The following is a 17,643-nucleotide window of genomic DNA, read 5'->3' as shown; positions in this document are numbered from 1 at the left end:
CTTCCCCCAAACTGGGGCTCGGCTCAGCAGGTGGACGGACTCGGGTCCCTCCTCATGCCCAGCGATGAAGACTTGCTGCGGCCGACCCCAGGCGAGCCGGGCACTGGCCCTGGCCACAGGCCGCGGGAGCGAGGCTGGGTGGGCCGCGGGGCCCCGGGGGAAGCCTCTGCAGTGCGAGGCCCTCCGGGCCCACTAGACCCTTTCGGGGAGTCAACACCCGCCCTCGGGATGTGCTGTCTGCGCGCGAACAGGACGCCGACACCCGGGCTTGCTTGGCCAGCTCCGGAGAGGGCGGTGGCAGGAAGGAGCGCTGGCCTTGGCGGTGCTAGACCTGCCCCTGCTACGTCGTGCGGACAAGCGGTCAGTCCTGAGCCTTGACCTTCCCCTTTGTAAAATGGGAACGATGCTGACATCTGTCACAGAGGCTTGCTGTGGCCGGAAGAAAGAAGTGGGGGTGGTGAGGGTTCTGGCCCAGGGCTGGCTGGCGGCCCTTAGTGTTCCTCGCTGGTCCTGCAATGCACGTCGGAGACCCGGGGGGACATGCCCGCAGCGACGGAGCCGGGGTTCCCGTGCCCGCTGCAGCACTGGAGGCCACAGGGCATGGGAAACGGGCTTCTCAGGACACGAGTGTTAGAGGGACTCCTGGGACTCTGGGACTCCGAGGGATTTGGGGGAGGATTTAGGGAGGTGAGGATTTGCCCCGTGTGCCATCAAGAAGCAGGTCTGATGCATTTATATCCAGGAGGTGGCACGACAGCAGGGGTTGGTGGGCAGGTGGCAGAGGCTCAGGGCAGGTGCTGGCCGTTTTTGCAGTTGGCCCAGAGCCACTTGGCCTGGCAGGTTCCTGGCTGCCAGGGACCACTTTGTCCTCTTAGTCACCACGTTCGGCTTGTTTTGGGTTTTTCCTATCATTGATAGGTCACCTTGCACTATGATGCCTCGCGTTCCGGCCTAATCCTGGCTGGTTGTGTTTGGGGGGCTGGTGTTGCATGAAATTCTGGGGATGCTCTTGTCTTCCAGGCAGCAGGTTTAGAAATCATTCCATCCGGGGACACTTCTGGGGAGCTTTCTGCAAGGTGAGACGAGCCAGTGACAAAAAGACCGTTACCGAATGATTCCATTTCTTTTTTTTTTTTTTTTTTAATATTTATTTATTTCTGAGAATACACAGAGAGGAGAGAGAGAAGCAGAGACACAGGCAGAGGAAGAAGCAGGCGCCATGCAAGGAGCCTGACTTGGGACTCGATCCTGGGTCTCCAGGATCAGGCCCTGGGCCAAAGGCAGTGCTAAACGGCTTGAGCCACCTGGGCTGCCCCGAATGATTCCATTTCTGAGAGGTCCTCCGTGGAGCCCAGTTGGGAGAGACAAAGTAGAAGGGCGGTTGGTTAGGGGCTAGGGGAAGGCGGGGATGGGGAGCTGCTTGAGGAGTACGGACGTTCAGTCTGCAGGACAAAGTGTTCTGGAAACCATTGGAGGAAGTGGTGCAACCACAGTGCGATGGTGCTTTAAAAAAAAGCCACTAAACTGGACACACTTTCGAATGGTTATGATTCATTTTGTGTTATGTACATATATTTTTAAAGATTTTATTTATCTACTCACGAGACATACACACAGAGAGAGAGAAAGAAGCAGAGACACAGGCAGAGGGAGAAGCAGGGTCCATGCCGGACGTGGGACTCGATCCCGGGACCCCAGGGTCACGCCCTGGGCGGAAGGCGGCTCTAAACCGCTGGGCCCCCCGGGCTGCCCCGTGTTATGTATATTTTACAGTTAAGCATGTGCATAAGCATATTTAATGCTCAGGGACGGGGAGAGGGGCTGCTAAAGCGATGTGGGAGTCCTAGAGGTCGCCCCGCGCCCCGGCGCCCGAAGGCGGGTCCCTGGGTGACCGGGACCTCGGGAAGGCAGGTGCGGTGCCCAGCCACTAGGGGGCAGCATGGGCCAGCGAGCTGGGCGCTCAGCCCGGGGCACCGAGGTTCTCACGCCCCGTGGGGTCCTCAGCTTCTCCCACGCGAGATGGGAAGGATCCCTGCGGCCCCTCGCGGGATGGGACAGGTGGAGAGGTGCGTGGCGCGCAGCTGGCACACACCCTCTTGGCGGGAGACGGCGCTGGGAGACAGCTCCTCCTGCGCCCCAGCTCCCACCTGCGCGGACGCTCCCACCCCGGAGCGCTCACGCTGCACCCCCGAGCCGATGCCGGCAGCCTGGACTCTGCAAGCACATCGCGAGGACAAAGGAGAGCAGGACGCTGCAGTAACACGGAGCCTTCCTGCCTGTCGCCCTTGCCCAAGGCCATAGCGAGGTGCCCAGGGGTGCCCAGCCCCCTCCAGGCAGCTGAATGCTGCCCCTTACTCTGCTAGGGGCACAAATGGTGGAAATAGGGGTTAATGGAGAGGAGAAGGGGGTCAGGATGCGGGAGACAGAAGGCTGGGCTGTTAGGGAAAGAACCCCAGTGACCACAGGACGTTGGCAGCGAATGGTTTTATCAACTTAAAATATAGTTGTCTGGGCACCTGGGCGGCTCAGTCGGCCAACCTTCTGACTCTTGGTTTGGCTCAGGGTCATGTGATAAGCGTGTTGGGATCCAGCACCTCTTTGGGCTCCTCACTCAGCAGGGAGGCTGCTTGAAGGTTCTCTCTGCCCCTCCCACACTCACATGCGTGTGCTCTCTCGCTCTCTCTCTCTCTCTCTCTCTCTCTCTCTCGGATAGATCAGTACATCTTTTTAAAAAATAAAATAAAATACAGTTCTCAGGAATACCTGGCTGGCCCAGTCAGTAGAGCATGTGACTCTTGATCTCAGGGTCCTGAGTTCAAGCCCCACTTTGGGCATGGAGTCCACTTTAAAAAAATAATTTAAAATACAGTTCCCGGGGCACCAGTCTCTCTCTGTGTCTCTCATGAATAAAAAAATAAAATATTTTTTAAAAATTAATGATCTATGAAGTAGGTACTGTTAATATCCCGGTTCAGGGCAGCCCAGGTGGCTCAGTGGTTTAGCGCTGCCTTCAGCCCAGGGCATGACCCTGGAGACCTGGGATGGAGTCCCACATCGGGCTTCCTGCATGGAGCCTGCTTCTCCCTCTGCCTATGTCTCTGTCTCTCTCTCTCTCTCATGAATAAATATATAAAATCTTTTTTTGGGATCCCTGGGTGGCGCAGCGGTTTGGCGCCTGCCTTTGGCCCAGGGCGCGATCCTGGAGACCCGGGATCGAATCCCACGTCAGGCTCCCGGTGCATGGAGCCTGCTTCTCCCTCTGCCTGTGTCTCTGCCTCTCTCTCTCTCTCTGTGACTATCATAAATAAATAAAAATTTAAAAAAAAAAAAATAAATAAAATAAAATCTTTTTTTAAAAATCCCAGTTCAAAGACAAGGAAGCTGCACATCAGAGAGATGGTGTAACTGCCCAGGGCTGCGTAGCAGAGTCAGTACCAGACCAGGTCCAGTGTAAATTACAGGTCACAGATCCACATCACAAACACCCACATTCTAGAATGTTCTAGAACCCATTGTGTAACACAGATGCCAAAATCCAGCGGAAATATTGTATATCAGTTATACTTTAAAAAGAAAAAAAAAAAGAAAAAATCCTGCTGAAAAAATCCGTAAACGTCTTGGGCCACTCCTCTTTTAGGCTGTAGGCCTCTGGCTTGCAAGTGAGAAGTGATGTCCCCAACTCATTCAGAAAGGACCTTCTAAAAAAAAAAAAAAAGATAAAGAAAGGACCTTGTATTCACAGTGCATGAGTCATACTCATCTGGTGAATGATCATCAGATTAGAGACCACGGAGTGCACCCTGTTCATGGCCTTCCTTCTGCGGAAAAAAAACACATAGTTCAGTGGAAAACTATGTCTGCCTCCAGCACACCCTTCCGGAGTATCATATTCTAGCCTTCCTTTCTTGCTTCTTGCTTGCTTTTATTTTCTTTTTTTAAATTTGAAGTAGGCTCCACGCCCAACCAGGGGGCTCGAACTCACACCCTGAGAGGAGCTTGCTCTACCAACTGAGCCAGCCAGGCCTTGCATTATTATTTTACAACTGTAAATTGTAGGTAACTGACCAATTTTGTCTTGTCTGGTAAAGGCCCCTTCACCTCCCCTTGTGGAAAACTGGTTTTCCCTCCATGTGCCCATTTATTTCCATTTTCTGGCCTATAAACGTGAATGGTCTGTTGCCTCTTGGAGCCAGTTACCACATCTGACCCGTGTTCATTTTATATCTTCATAGGAGTCGTGATTTTACCATTTTTGGAAAATTATCTGTAGCACTTCCTTCGTCGGGTGTTCCCAGATGGTGTGTTAAGTTGGGGGGCTGGGGGGCTCCCTGGCGGGGCATCTCTTTGGCAAGTTCAGATGCAGCAAGCAGCTGGCGGCTGCCCAGGAGCCTCCAAGTGAGTCGGGGAGGAGGGCTGTGCTCAGGTGGATGGGATAAGACCTAGCCTCTCTCCCTGCCTAAGCCTCTCATCGCTACTTGACCTTGAGACACGACCTCTTTAGGCCGGAGGGTAAGAGGCAGAGTGGAAGCTGATTTCCTGAGTGGCTGCTTGGGGTGAGGCTGGGGAGGTTGGGGATGATTGATTATCCCTGACAAGAAGCTGGGTCTTGGCAGGGTCATGTAGCCTGCCTAGGGTCACACAGGGTGGACCAGAACCAGAACCACGCCGGCCTGGCTGGCGGCCCCTCACCCTCGGGGGCCAGAGGTCTGCCCGGATGACCAGCTTCCCGGCTACTGTCCCACGGAGTCCTCCCAACGTCTCTGCGGTCCCCATCGTGCAGGCCAGGCCAGGAAACAGAGACCCAGGGGATGCCATGATTTGCCCAAGGACACACAGCCAGTGGCCACGGTGGGACTGCACCCTAGGATTTTGTTCATCTCAAGGGCCGAGTCAAAGCACAGTCTGGGGGGCCCCTGGGGGGCTCAGCGGTTGAGCATCTGCCTTTGGCTCAGGTCGTGATCCCGGGGTCCTGGGATCGAGTCCTGCATCGTGCTCCCCACAGGGAGCCTGCTTCTCCCTCTGCCTTTCTGTGTCTCTCAGGAATTAAAAAAAAAAAAAAAAAAAAAAGCGAGTTCTGGAAGGCCTATCTTCTTCCCCAGGAAAAGCGCCCAAGGATTGTCAGGGGCTCGTCTAAACAGAATCCTTAACAAAGAACCTGGAGTCCTGAGGAGGTCTGGGCCCCTCCGTAATGATGGTGCTGACGGTCATAATAACAACAGCTCCCGTTTTGTGGGCAGGAAGACGCCTGCAGACGTGATCTCATTCCGTCCTCGCTCTTGCCTCCAAGTGACTGACTACCCATCCTCCAGACGAGGGGCCAGGGTGGGCCGCACTACCGGTGGCTTCTGGCTCTGAGTCCCTGTCTGCCCCTGCCCTGGCCTTCGGGCTGTGACTGGGCGGGTCACTCACCTCCCCCAGTCGCTTCCTTTTATTAAACAATACCTTGTTGTATATTTGGGGTTTTTGTTTGCTTTAAGATTTTATTTCAGGGGGGCAGGGTGGGGAGCAGAGGGAAAGGGATAAGCAGACTCCATGCTGAGTGCAGAGCCCCACGCAAGGCTTGATCCCATGACCCTGAGATCATGGCCTGAGCTGAAATCAAGAGTCGGATGATTAACCGACCGAGCCACCCAGGCGCCCCCCAGTCTCTTCTTCCTTCATCTGTTGGATGAAGATAACTCCACTTTCATCATCACATTTAAGGGGATTAAATAGCATGTGACTACATGCAGTGGGGCTCCCTGGATGGGATCCCGAGATGGAAAAAGGACGTTAGTGGAAAAAATGGTGAAATCGAATGAAGTCTGAGTTGAGTGAGTAGCATCTTACCAGCGCTGGTTTCCTCCCTTTAGCCAATGTGCCGTGGTTGTGTAAGACGTTAACAGAAGGGAAACTGGGAAGGGTGTAAAGAAACTGTGTGATCTTTGAGCATTTCTGTTTATCTGAAACTGTTCCCAGGTTAAAAGTTTCTCCTTAGGGGGCACCTGGGTTGTTCAGATGGTTAGGCCCTTTGGCTCAGGTCGTGATCCAGGATCTTGGGATGGAAACCCGCTTTGGGCTCCCTGCAGGGAGACTGCTTCTCCCTCTGCCTGTGTCTCTGCCTCTGTGTGTCTCATGAGTAAATAAATAAAATCTTTAAAAAGAAGAAGAAGAAGAAGAAAAGAAGAAGGCTGGAGAGGGCTGAGAAAACTCTGGGGCCCGTGAGTCATGGGTCAGGCAGCCTGGGGCTGTGGCATGGCCAGAAGCCAGCTGGAACCTCCCTTGAAAATCTGCACCCCCTCCAATCAGCACCCCCTCCTTGGCAGGGAAGAGCTCTGGGGTAGCCTCACATAGGCCCCGTGTGGAGGAAGCAAACCATAGCTCCACTTGCCTGGAGCTTCCACTTCATTCATTAGTTCATTCATTCATTCATTCATTCATAAAATATTCTTTGAGTCCTCTCTATGTGGGTCCTTACCCTCACAGGGAGGTCAATTTAATGGAAGAGAGAGAAGAGAACAGCCCCTGCTGGAGGATGCCGCGGCTGGAGGGCCTAGAGAGGAAGGCCGAAGAAAGAGTAGCGTCCGAGGGGGGGCCCAAGGGATGAGCTGGTGTCAGCCAGCGAAGGCGCTGTGCTGAGGGCATTCTGGGTGCTTGCTCTCTTAGCTAGGCACAGCTGAATGTTGCTGGGGGTATGAGAGGAGGGAGGAGGAGGTCCCTAGAGGCAGGACCAAATCAGCAAGGGCCTCTCGCCCTGGGGGAGAGGGTGGGTTTTTTCCCTTGAAGACAGAGGAACCCCAAGCCCTGGCAGATTCCAGAGCCGATGGGGCCGGTAGGACATGGAGTCCAGCTTCCCATTCTCATTCTCAAAGAAGTGGAGATGGGAGCCCGGAGAGGCTGTAAGACCTCACAGGCCCAGGGCAGAGCCCCAGGTGTCCTGACTTCCAGAACAGGGCTTTTCCCGCTGCTCCCACCCCCTCTGTTGTCTCTGCTAAGACCTACTTCTAGGCCCGGGCAGGCACCTGCAAGCATCTCAACACCCCCACACCCAGGTGGAGGACGGCAGGGTGCAGGTGGACTGGGGGGAGTGTTTCGAATGCGCTGACCCGGGGCGATGATCCCCTGGGTGGGAGGCGAGCGGGCTTCCGGCAGGGCTGAGAGTTGACTTGCCCCAGATGGGCGAAGTGAGTCACTGGGGAGCCGTGTTCACACTTCCTCCTTCCCCTGGGCTTCGATCCAGCTCCCTGGAGGGAGGCACAGCCCGGATTCCTGGGGCAGCCGGCCTCCTCTCTCCAGGCTGGGGTGTCGCGGCCTGCACCCCGACTCGGCACACGCCCGCTCTGAGGCCCTGGTAAGTTTCCATTTGGGCTCCGTGGTCTGACTCAGGCTTGACGCACCACGTGGGACGTCGTTGGCTGCAGGAAGTTGTGACCTTCCCTCTCCTACGGCCCAGCTCCCTGCCCTGAGCCTCGTCCCCTCCAGCCTCGGGAGGATGATCCGTGGCCGCCAAGACCCGGTGGCTGCCCAGAGGCCAGGTCCCCGGGGACCTCAGACTGCAGACCAGAGACCTTAAGCCGAGGGCCGCCCCCAACCGGAGCCCGCTGCCTGGTGCTCAGGGAGCCAACACCCGAGAGGCAGAAATATCGCTGTCCCCGTGTTACAGAGGCCGTGCGACACTCATGTGGAGTGAATGACGGTGGCACCCGGCAGCACGAAGCGCCACTGGGGCCTCGTGTCGTGAATGTAGGGCGAGCCTGCTGGCAAGGCGGCGGGTCCTTCTCGTGCCACGTGCAGCTGCCTGGGGAGGTGGGGGTGGAGGTGGCTGTCACCAGGGGGGCGCAGTGGCTGGCGGGCGCTGGGGTGGCAGAGAGCGAGGGGGGACGGGCTCTGGCATCAGTGGTGGAAACTCTGCAGCCGGTGGGCGCTGGCCCTGGGGCTCCGGATACGGGGGTGACATTGCTCTTAGGACAAGGTTTGTTTCATGTTGAGTCCTCAGCCCGCAGGCTGATTATTTATGGCAGGAATGAGTTAGCAACTTGGGGCAGGGTGACTTAAAGATTATTTTACTTTCTTCCTTCTACCGTTTTTTTTTTTCTTTTAAGAATAGCTTTTTTAAAAAATATTTTATTTATTCATGAGAGACGGGGGGGGGGAGGGGCAGAGACACAGGCAGAGGGAGAAGCTCCCCTACAGGGAGCCTGATGTGGGACTCGATCCCAGGACTCCAGGATCACACCCTGGGCCAAAGGCAGGTGCTAAACCACTGAGCCACCCAGGGATCCCCATTTTTTTAAAGATTTTATTTATTCATTCATGACAGAGACAGAGACACAGAGACAGAGACACAGGGAGAGGGAGAAGCAGGCTCCATGCAAGGAGCCCGACATGGAACTCGATCCCAGGTCTCCAGGATCACGCCCTGGGCTGAAGGCAGCACTAAACCGCTGAGCCACGGGGGCTGCCCAAGAATAGCTTTACTGACCAACCATAAAATTCACCCTTTTATTCCCCCCCCCCAAAAAAATCACCCTTTTAAAGGGTTTTTTTCACAAGTAGTTTTTGGTGTATTCACAGAGTTGTACAGCTATGACCAGTGTCTAATTTCAGAACATCTTAATCACCCCAAAAGGAAACCCAACACCCCCCCTCAAAAGGAAACCCCACACCCCCGAGTAGTCACTTCCCATTTCCCCCACCCACCAGCCCCTGGCAACCACTAATCTACTTTCTGTTTCATTGGGTTTGCCTTAATCTGGTCATTTCTATAAGTGGAATCATACGTGGTCTTTTAGGACTGGCCTCTTACACTCAGCATGTGTTCAAGGCACACACATGTGGTAGCGTATATCAGTGCTTTGTCCTTTTGTATTGTCAAATATTCCATTGTATGAATACAACATTTTGTTTCTTCATTCATCAGCTGGTGGGCGCTTGGGTTATTTCCATTTTTGGCTCTTACAAATAGTGCTGCTGTGGACATTCACGTACAGGTATTTCGTGTGACCTGTTTTCCTTTCTCTTGGATAGATACCTTAGAACAGAGTTGTTGGGGAAATTTTTATGTCATTTGAATTCTTTCCAGTAGGCACATACTTCGTTTATAATAAACCAATATTTTAAAAATAATTTTTTCTGGGGATCCCTGGGTGGCGCAGCAGTTTAGCGCCTGCCTTTGGCCCAGGGCGCGATCCTGGAGACCCGGAATCGAATCCCACGTTGGGCTCCCGGTGCATGGAGCCTGCTTCTCCCTCTGCCTGTGTCTCTGCCTCTCTCTCTCTCTGTCTCTGTGTGACTATCATAAATAAATAAATAATTTAAAAAATAATAATAATTTTTTCTGAAAAGATGAGCTGAATCTATAGAAAAAAGGTAGTGGCCCAAACTTTGAAACAGGGAATGATGGGCTGGGAGTCAGAACCAAGGCCACCAGTACGTGGGCAGGAAACTAAGCAAATTATCATCCTTCTCAGGGCCTCACCAGTGATATGGGGGAGGGGCAAGGGTGGGCAGGGCAGCAGCTGAGCTGGATTGAAGACATCTCTGGCCTTTCCCAGCCCTGACAGCTCAAGATCCTAAGGCAGCCTAGGTTTCCACACCTGGTTGGAAAAACACACCAGGGAGGGGGATCCCTGGGGTGCTCAGTGGTTTAGCACCCGCTTTCTGCCCAGGGCGTGATCCTGGAGTCCCAGGATCATATTCCCGAATCAGGCTCCCTGAATGAAGCCTGCTTTCTCCCTCTGCCTGTGTCTCTGCCTCTCTCTCTCTGTGTCTCTCATGAATAAATAAATAAAATCTTAAAAAAAAAGAAAAAGAAAAACACACGAGGGAAATGATCTGGTCTTGTGAGTTCTCTCCCTAAGAGGATGAGTATCCTAAAATTGATAGTTTAGACAACAAGACCAGACTCAATCCAGAAGAATGTTTTAGGTCACACCCTCTCCAATCTCTGAGAGGTGAGCAGAGAGATAACTCTATCTGCCTCTTAATCTTCCACTTAATTTTTTAAAAAATATTTTTATTCATTCATTGACACAGAGAGAGAGAGTACAAGCAAGGGGAGCAGCAGGGAGAGGGAGAAGCAGACTCCCCACTGAGCAGGGAGCCCCATGCAGGGCTCGATCCCAGGACCCTGAGATCATGACCTGAATCAAAGGCAGATACTTTACTGACCGAGCCATCCAGGTGCCTCAGTCTTCCACTTCTCAACATTTCTCAGACTAAAATGTGCCTACAAAATCCTGGAGATCTTGTTAATACGCAAATGTTGAACCAATGAGTCTGAAGTGGAAGAGTCTGCTTCTCCCTCTGCCTGTGTCTCTGCTTCTCTCTCTATGACTCTAATGAATAAATAAATAAAATCTTTTAAAAATAAATAAATTCGGGGATCCCTGGGTGGCTCAGCGGTTTCGCGCCTGCCTTTGGCCCAGGGCGCAATCCTGGGGTCCTGGGATCGAGTCCCACATCGGGCTCCTGGCATGGAGCCTGCTTCTCCCTTGCCTGTGTCTCTGCCTCTCTCTCTCTCTCTCTATGTCTATCATAAATAAATAAAAATAAATCTATAAATAAGTAAATAAATAATGTTCATCACCCAAAAGTAAGTGTTTTTAAAAGAATAATCATCCAGGGAGCACCTGGCTGGCTCAGCTCATGGAGCATGGGACTCTTAATCTTGGAGTTGTGGGTTCAAGTCCGATGTTGGGTGTAGAGATTGCATAAAAATAAAAAAAAATCTTGGGGCACCTGGGGGCCTCATTTGATTAAGCATATGTCTTTTGGTTTCTGCTCAGGTCATGATCTCAAGGTCAAGGAATTGAGCCCCACTTTGGGCTCTGCTGAACTTGGAGCCTTCTTGGGATTCTCTTGCTCTTCCTCTCCCTCTCCCTCTGCCTTCCCCACATGCCCCTGCACTGGTCCTCTCTCTAAAACAAAACAAACAAAAAACTTAAAAAAACATCATCCAGACTCCTATTATGTATATACAGATGGACAGATATATATGGACATTTATTTCAGCATTATTTATCATAGCAAAAAATTAGAGATTATAATTTTCCTACTTTAAAATACATATTGTTTTGATTTTTCACAATGAACATTGCAATGGACTGAATGTTCATGACCCCCCCTCCACCCCCACCAAATGTATGTGTTGAAATCCCAACCCCAATGTGATGGCGTGTGGACATGGGGCATTTTAAAGGTGATCAGATCACAAAGGCTGATGGGATGAGGGGATGAGTGCCCGTTTAAGAAGAGGCCCCAGAGAGATTCCTCACCCCTTCTTCCATGTGAGGATATAGCAAAAAAAATACTTGTCTAGGGATCCCTGGGTGGCTCAGCGGTTTGGCGCCTGCCCTTGGCCCAGGGCGCAATCCTGAAGTCCCGGGATCGAGTCCCACGTCGGGCTCCCTGCATGGAGCCTGCTTCTCCCTCCTCCTGTGTCTCTGCCTCTCTCTCTCTTTCTCTCTCTCTCTCTCTATCATAAATAAATAAATAAATCTTTAAAAAAAAAAATACTTGTCTATGAACTAGGAAGCAGGTCCTCAGCAGACACCAAATCTGCTGGTGCCTTGATCTTAGACTACCCAGTGTCCAGAACCATAGAAAATAAATTTCTGTTGCTTATAAGCGATCCAGTCTATGGTATTTTGTTACAGCAACCTGGACAGATTCAGACAAACATGTATTCGTAGAAACTGAAAATAGAAAACAAATAAGAGGGCGATGTGTGGGCTAGCTGGCTTGTAACAGAGCAGCCAGCCACAGGCCCCCTCTGGCCCACGGGCCAGGTGCCACTGCACCTGGCCAAGCCTATTTCGTATTTTCTTCTCCCACACGCACAGTGGAAACAGTGTCTGACACCAGGGACTAGCGGTGGAAAATAGGTAATCTGCTTCAGAAACCAAATGCCTCGACTCTATACTGTCTCCTTAGGAACAAGTGAGAAGCCCTGCCGATACCAGGGGCTTGTCCCCGCGATCAGCCTGTCACCTCTCAACTTATAGGCTTGTCTCTGGGAAACTGGGGTCTCTCTCCATGGCTCCGACTTCGTGGGCTCCCACTCTGTCCTGGCTGTACACTCAGGACAGAGTAAACAAAACCCCTGCAGGGGGACAGCTGGGTATGTTCTCTGAGCATTCTGGGGAAAGAAGTCCCCAGTCTAGCTGTGTCTGTTGGGTAATGTACCTGCCTCTTTATCCCACACAGGCTACAGGGCACAGTGGTGACCTTCTCTTTTTTTTTTTTTTTTTAAATTTTATTTATTTATGATAGGCACACAGTGAGAGAGAGAAGCAGAGACACAGGCAGAGGGAGAAGCAGGCTCCATGCACCGGGAGCCCGACGTGGGATTCGATCCCGGGTCTCTAGGATCGCGCCCTGGGCCAAAGGCAGGCGCTAAACCACTGCGCCACCCAGGGATCCCTGACCTTCTCTTTGATAATGATCTCCCCCAACAAATATTTTTTTTTTCCCCAAAAAAATATTAATGCAGCTGTGGGCAGAACATTAAGACTTCCTCCTGCCTGCAGGGAGTTGACAATGTACAATTACAAGTCCAGAAAGCACATGTACCTCCAAGTTAGGGTCCCAAGAGAACCCTGGAATCCTTCCATTCAGGGGTAGGGGTGAGGGGTGCTCCCAATACGTTACCAAATGAAGAAATGCTAACGTGGCTTTACCAAAATCACAATACATTTTAAATGTTTACATTAAACAAATTGACCCTTTTAAGACACACACCAGTCACGATGCGATTATGCTAGTTGGACGGTGATGGGAATTATAAAAATATTCGTGCACAGCAGATCGCAGGCTGTGTGGTAAGCAGACACAAATTTAGGGTTGGCTGGTGGGTGTCTTCTCTCACTCCGACCTGGGACTGCAAGCCACAGTGTGCGATGGTTGGGGCCCAATCCTGTCTGCTCGTTCTCTCTCACACCACACACCTATTTTGTTTTCTCCTCCACATTTATCTCTGCCAGAAATCGCCTTGTTTCTTTATTGGCCAACTGTCCCCTTTAGAATTTAAGTGCCACAAGATGGGAGCCTCCTCCGTCCATGTCACTGCTTTCTGGCACATGGTAGGTGCTCCATACATTTTGGTTCAATGAGTAGACACAGGATATCCTCGTGGATGTGACAGCAGGTGCATACGCATATACAATGGGATTTCGTGATAAGAAATAGTGCATGATGGTTCCCAGAGAAGCAGCTTGTATGAAGGAAGTGCAGAGCCCTGCTCCAGGGCTCCGGTCCTCGCTCAGCTGCTGCCAAGTAACCTTGGGCCAAATGCAACTCTTTCCCAAGGCTCAGTTTCCCTATTCGTAACATGGGGGGAGGGACAGATTGGCAAATCTCTGGGGTCTCCCTAACCCTGGCATCCTATGGATTCACAGAGGTGATACGTGGGCTGGATTTTCAGAGATGAGTGTGTGGGGAGGAAAGGGGAAGGTGTTCTCCATCTCCAACTGCTCTTCTCTCTGAAGCATGGCATTATGAGGGGAAAATCTATTTAAGAGATCATTGCTAGGTGGAAAAAAAAAACAAGGTTCAGAAGGGTTTATCTAGAACAATCTCATTTTAGCAAAAATCCATAATCATACTACTACCTATAGAAAAGGTTGAAGAGTACACAGCACACTGTTGTGTCCCATCCCAGAGGGACATTTTAGGGAGCTGTCCCTTCTCGTGCTTTGGACTTATATAGCACTCAAATTGTATGTTGAATGCATTTTATTTGTAACCAGTTTTTTAATAGTTAAGACATTAACCTCTTTACATTGAATTGATTTTTTAAAAAGATTTATTTATTTATTTTAGAAAGAGAGTGAGCAAGTGCAGAGAGAAAGAGTGAACGCCGTGATGGGAGGGGCACATAAATACATATATCCTTAATTAATATATTTGTGAAAATTCATCAAGCTGTATACCTATGATTTTTGTACTTTTCTATATGTGTATCTGTATATTTAAACATCAGTAAAGAAAAAAATGAATAAATAAAATAAGAAATAAAAATCAGTAAAGAGTTAACAAAAAAGAGTACAGGTGCTCAAGCAGTTCCATCCTAAAACCAAGGTAGGAAGGACCCCTGCCCTGGGTTCTACTTTAAAAGACCCTGCTCGGGATCCCTGGGTGGTGCAGCAGTTTGGCGCCTGCCTTTGGCCCAGGGCACGATCCTGGAGACCCGGGATCGAGTCCCATGTCGGGCTCCCAGTGCATGGAGCCTGCTTCTCCCTCTGCCTGTGTCTCTGCCTCTCTCTCTCTCTCTCTCTCTGTGTGACTATCATAAATAAATAAAAATTAAAAAAAAATAAAATAAAAAATAAAAGACCCTGCTCAGTAGCAAGTCCACACAGCCAGAGGGATATGCCCCCCACCCACCTGCAAAGCCTATAGTCTCATTCCTTCACCTGGCTCCAGGTACCCAAATTGTTGTTGTTTTTAAGATTTTATTTATTTGAGACAGAGCATGTGAGAGTGTGATCACAAGTGAGGAGAGTAGTGCGAAGCAGGCCCCTCCCTGAGCAGAGAGCCCGATGTGGGCCTCTATCCCTGGACCCTGAGATCACCACCTGAGCTGAAGGCAGATGCTCAACCAACTGGAACACCCAGGCGCCCCCTCACACACTGGTACTCTTGTTCTAGACCTTGCAAATGTTTGAGGTGAGGTTGTATCTAGGGCCTACTCCCAGAAGGGATGGGATACTAGGATTTTTTAAAAGCTCCTCAGCTGATTCTTACGTGCAGCCAGAGTTGAGATGCTCTGTTTTAAGATAGCCTTTGATTAGTTTTGATGGAGCTAATGTATTCTTTCCTTTATGGTCTGTGTCTTGTTGTATGTTTATTTGTTTAATCTTTAGAAACCTATCATTATGAGGCACCTGGGTGGCTCAGTTGGCTAAGCATCTGCCTGCATCTCGGTTCATGATCCCGGGATCCTGGAATCAAGCCCCTTATTGGGCTCCCCACTCAGCAGGAGTCTTTTTCTCCCTCTACCCCTCCCCCAGCTCCTGCTCACTCTCTCATAAATAAATAAAATCTTTAAAAAAAAAAAAAAGAGACCCTTCTTTTTACCCTGAGCTCATAACAATCATCCTATATTTTTCTGAGAGTTTTAAAGGTTTTGCTTTCGTACTTAATATCTGGATTGATTTTTGTATTCCTGTAGTGAGATAAGCTCCATTGTGTTTCTTTCCAAACGGGCTACAGATGATCCCAGTACCATTCACTCACCAGTCTGTCTTTGTGCACGTTGGTGCTGCCACCCTTTCAGGTTGTGGGTCTGCCCTGGGAGGGACTCTTTCCTGATCTTACTGGTAGGCTTCCTTTTCTGCAATTAATATTTATGACTCGTGTGATTTGTTTAATTTTTCCATGGGGGAAAAAAAAAACAACCTAGTACTCTTAGGAAAGACTCTGAAATTCATTCACCCAGATTCATGATTGCTAATGGTGTTAAAATGACACCACTCCCAACATGTTTCTGAATTTAACAGGGATCACACTTCAAGCAAAAGGAGAGAAGCTCTAGCAGTGACATTTCAGCTGAGCTAGCTGTTGAGTGGGGTGCGATGGGGGAGGCAGCCAGTAGCAGTGTCCAGGAGCCCCTGAAGTCATGCCTCCTGGGAAAGCAGCCCCCATTGGACACATAGGCCAATCCTAGCACACAGGTAAGCATTTCACAGAAATGGGGCAGGCGGAATTTGAGGAATTTGCTTACTTCTCAAGTAGACAGAGGGGGAGATTGGAGACAGGAAGACTAGAGAAGTATTTGGCTGGCCCCTGCCATTTATCTGGGATTTCTGGTATTGGAGGAATCTGCATCCATACCTAGTCGCTGACCCTGATCCTTTCTCCAGGGCCAAATGCAGCCTTTGTAAGACAGAATGAACTCTATTTTTTTTAATTAATTTATTTATTTATGATAGACATAGAGAGAGAGAGAGAGAGAGAGAGAGAGAGAGAGGCAGAGACACAGGAAGAGGGAGAAGCAGGCTCCATGCCGGGAGCCCGACGCGGGACTCGATCCTAGAACTCCAGGATCGCGCCCTGGGCCAAAGGTAGGCGCTAAACCGCTGATCCACCCAAGGATCCCCACTCTATTTAAAGTGTCACTGGGGGGACACCTGGGTGGCTCAGTGGTTTAGCACCTGCCACTGGCCCAGGGCATGGTCCTGGAGTCCTGGGATCGAGTTTTTTTTTTTTTTTTTTTTTTTTAAGATTTTATTTATTCATTCATGAGAGACAGAGAGAGGCAGTGACACAGGCAGAGGGAGAAGCAGGCTCCATGCAAGGATCCCAACGTGGGACTCGATCCCGGGTCCCCAGGATCACGCCCTGGGCCAAAGGCAGGCGCTAAACCGCTGAGCCACCCAGGGATCCCCCTGGGATCGAGTCTTATATCAGGATCCCCACAGGGAGCCTGCTTCTCCCTCTGCCTGTGTCTCTACCTCTCTGTGTGTCTCTCATGAATAAATAAATAAAATCTTTAAAATAAATAAAGTGTCAGTGGTTTTTTTTTGTTTTGTTTTGTTTTTTAGATGAATGACTGTCTACCTTAGTGAAAACAAAGCACTGGACTTCAGACCTTGAAGACTAGGGTTTGAGCACCGGCTCTGCCATCCTCAGAACTGAATTCAGATCTCAGTTTCCTCCTTTATAAAGTTAGGGTAATGCTGCCCCAATCCAAAAGTTCTATTGAGGGGCACCTGGCTGGCTTCATTAGAAGAGCTATGCGACCCTTGATCTGGGGGTCGTGAGTTCGAGCCCCACTTTGGTTGTAGAGATAACTTAAATAAATAAAACTTTTAAAACTTAAAAAAAAAATTTTTTTTTTCTAATGAGCTGAAGTCTTGGAAAGGGCTTGGTAAGCTGCCCAGCTCCTGACAAGTGCTAGCTGTATGGATAAGATGCTCATCCAGCCCCTTGTTGAAAGTCATCCGGAACAATTACCCTCAGAGCCTCTCCTAAGGGAGAAAGAAAGAGGTATTTGAGTTGATGTTTTATAATTCACTTACCCTAAATAACACTGGGCAAGAGCTGAATCACAGCACATGAATTATAGCCTGGACATAAGATTGTTGGAAACATTCCCCAACATTTTTAGCCAAAACATTGTTCATTCCTCAATGTTCTCTCTCTTCTGCATCCCACACCCAGCCAAGGTCTGACTCAGCCTTAAGGGAGAAGTAGCTTGAATTCAACAACACTGTATTTAACATCTCTTTTTAAAAAGTATATTTATTTATTTTAAGTGGGCTCCACACTCAATGTGGGGCTTGAACTCACAACCCTGAGATCAAGAGTTGCAGGCTCTTCTGACAGAACCCCCCAGGTGCTCCGTATTTAACACCTTCCTATATTCCTACACTGAGCCAGACATCTTCAGGTAAGGAAGGCCCCAGCACCAGAGGTCCTCAAGAGACCAAAGCAGAAGTTGTCAGAGATGTCATAAAGTGACACAGGCGTTAGTGAGAGGATGTACTAAGGGATAAACATTACAATTCCTTCCAGCTCTAAAGTTGTGGAAAAGCTCCCACCCTCTAGAATCAGACAACCTAATTAGGGAGATAAGGCACGAACCACATGAGTATGTGTAGAAAAAGGCTAAAATGAGTACAATGAAGAAACGGCTCTGAGAGCTCAGAGACCAGTAGGGCC

The 17,643-nt window shown here is 50.2% G+C and overlaps 1 long non-coding RNA gene across 1 annotated transcript; it reads left to right on the top strand.

Annotated features, from left to right (window-relative positions):
- The first annotated feature begins 7,037 nt into the window (after window positions 1-7,037).
- Window positions 7,038-16,809, top strand: LOC121498201. The gene is made up of 3 exons (XR_005989635.1): window positions 7,038-7,330; window positions 15,480-15,653; window positions 16,524-16,809. It is a non-coding gene; the product is annotated as an uncharacterized LOC121498201 (long non-coding RNA).
- The last annotated feature ends 834 nt before the right edge of the window (window positions 16,810-17,643 follow it).

Source organism: Vulpes lagopus, chromosome 8, assembly GCF_018345385.1.
Source record: "Vulpes lagopus strain Blue_001 chromosome 8, ASM1834538v1, whole genome shotgun sequence".
Taxonomy (NCBI): domain Eukaryota; kingdom Metazoa; phylum Chordata; class Mammalia; order Carnivora; family Canidae; genus Vulpes; species Vulpes lagopus.
Note: the sequence above shows the minus strand (reverse complement) of the source record. Positions and strands in the feature narration are given on the sequence as shown.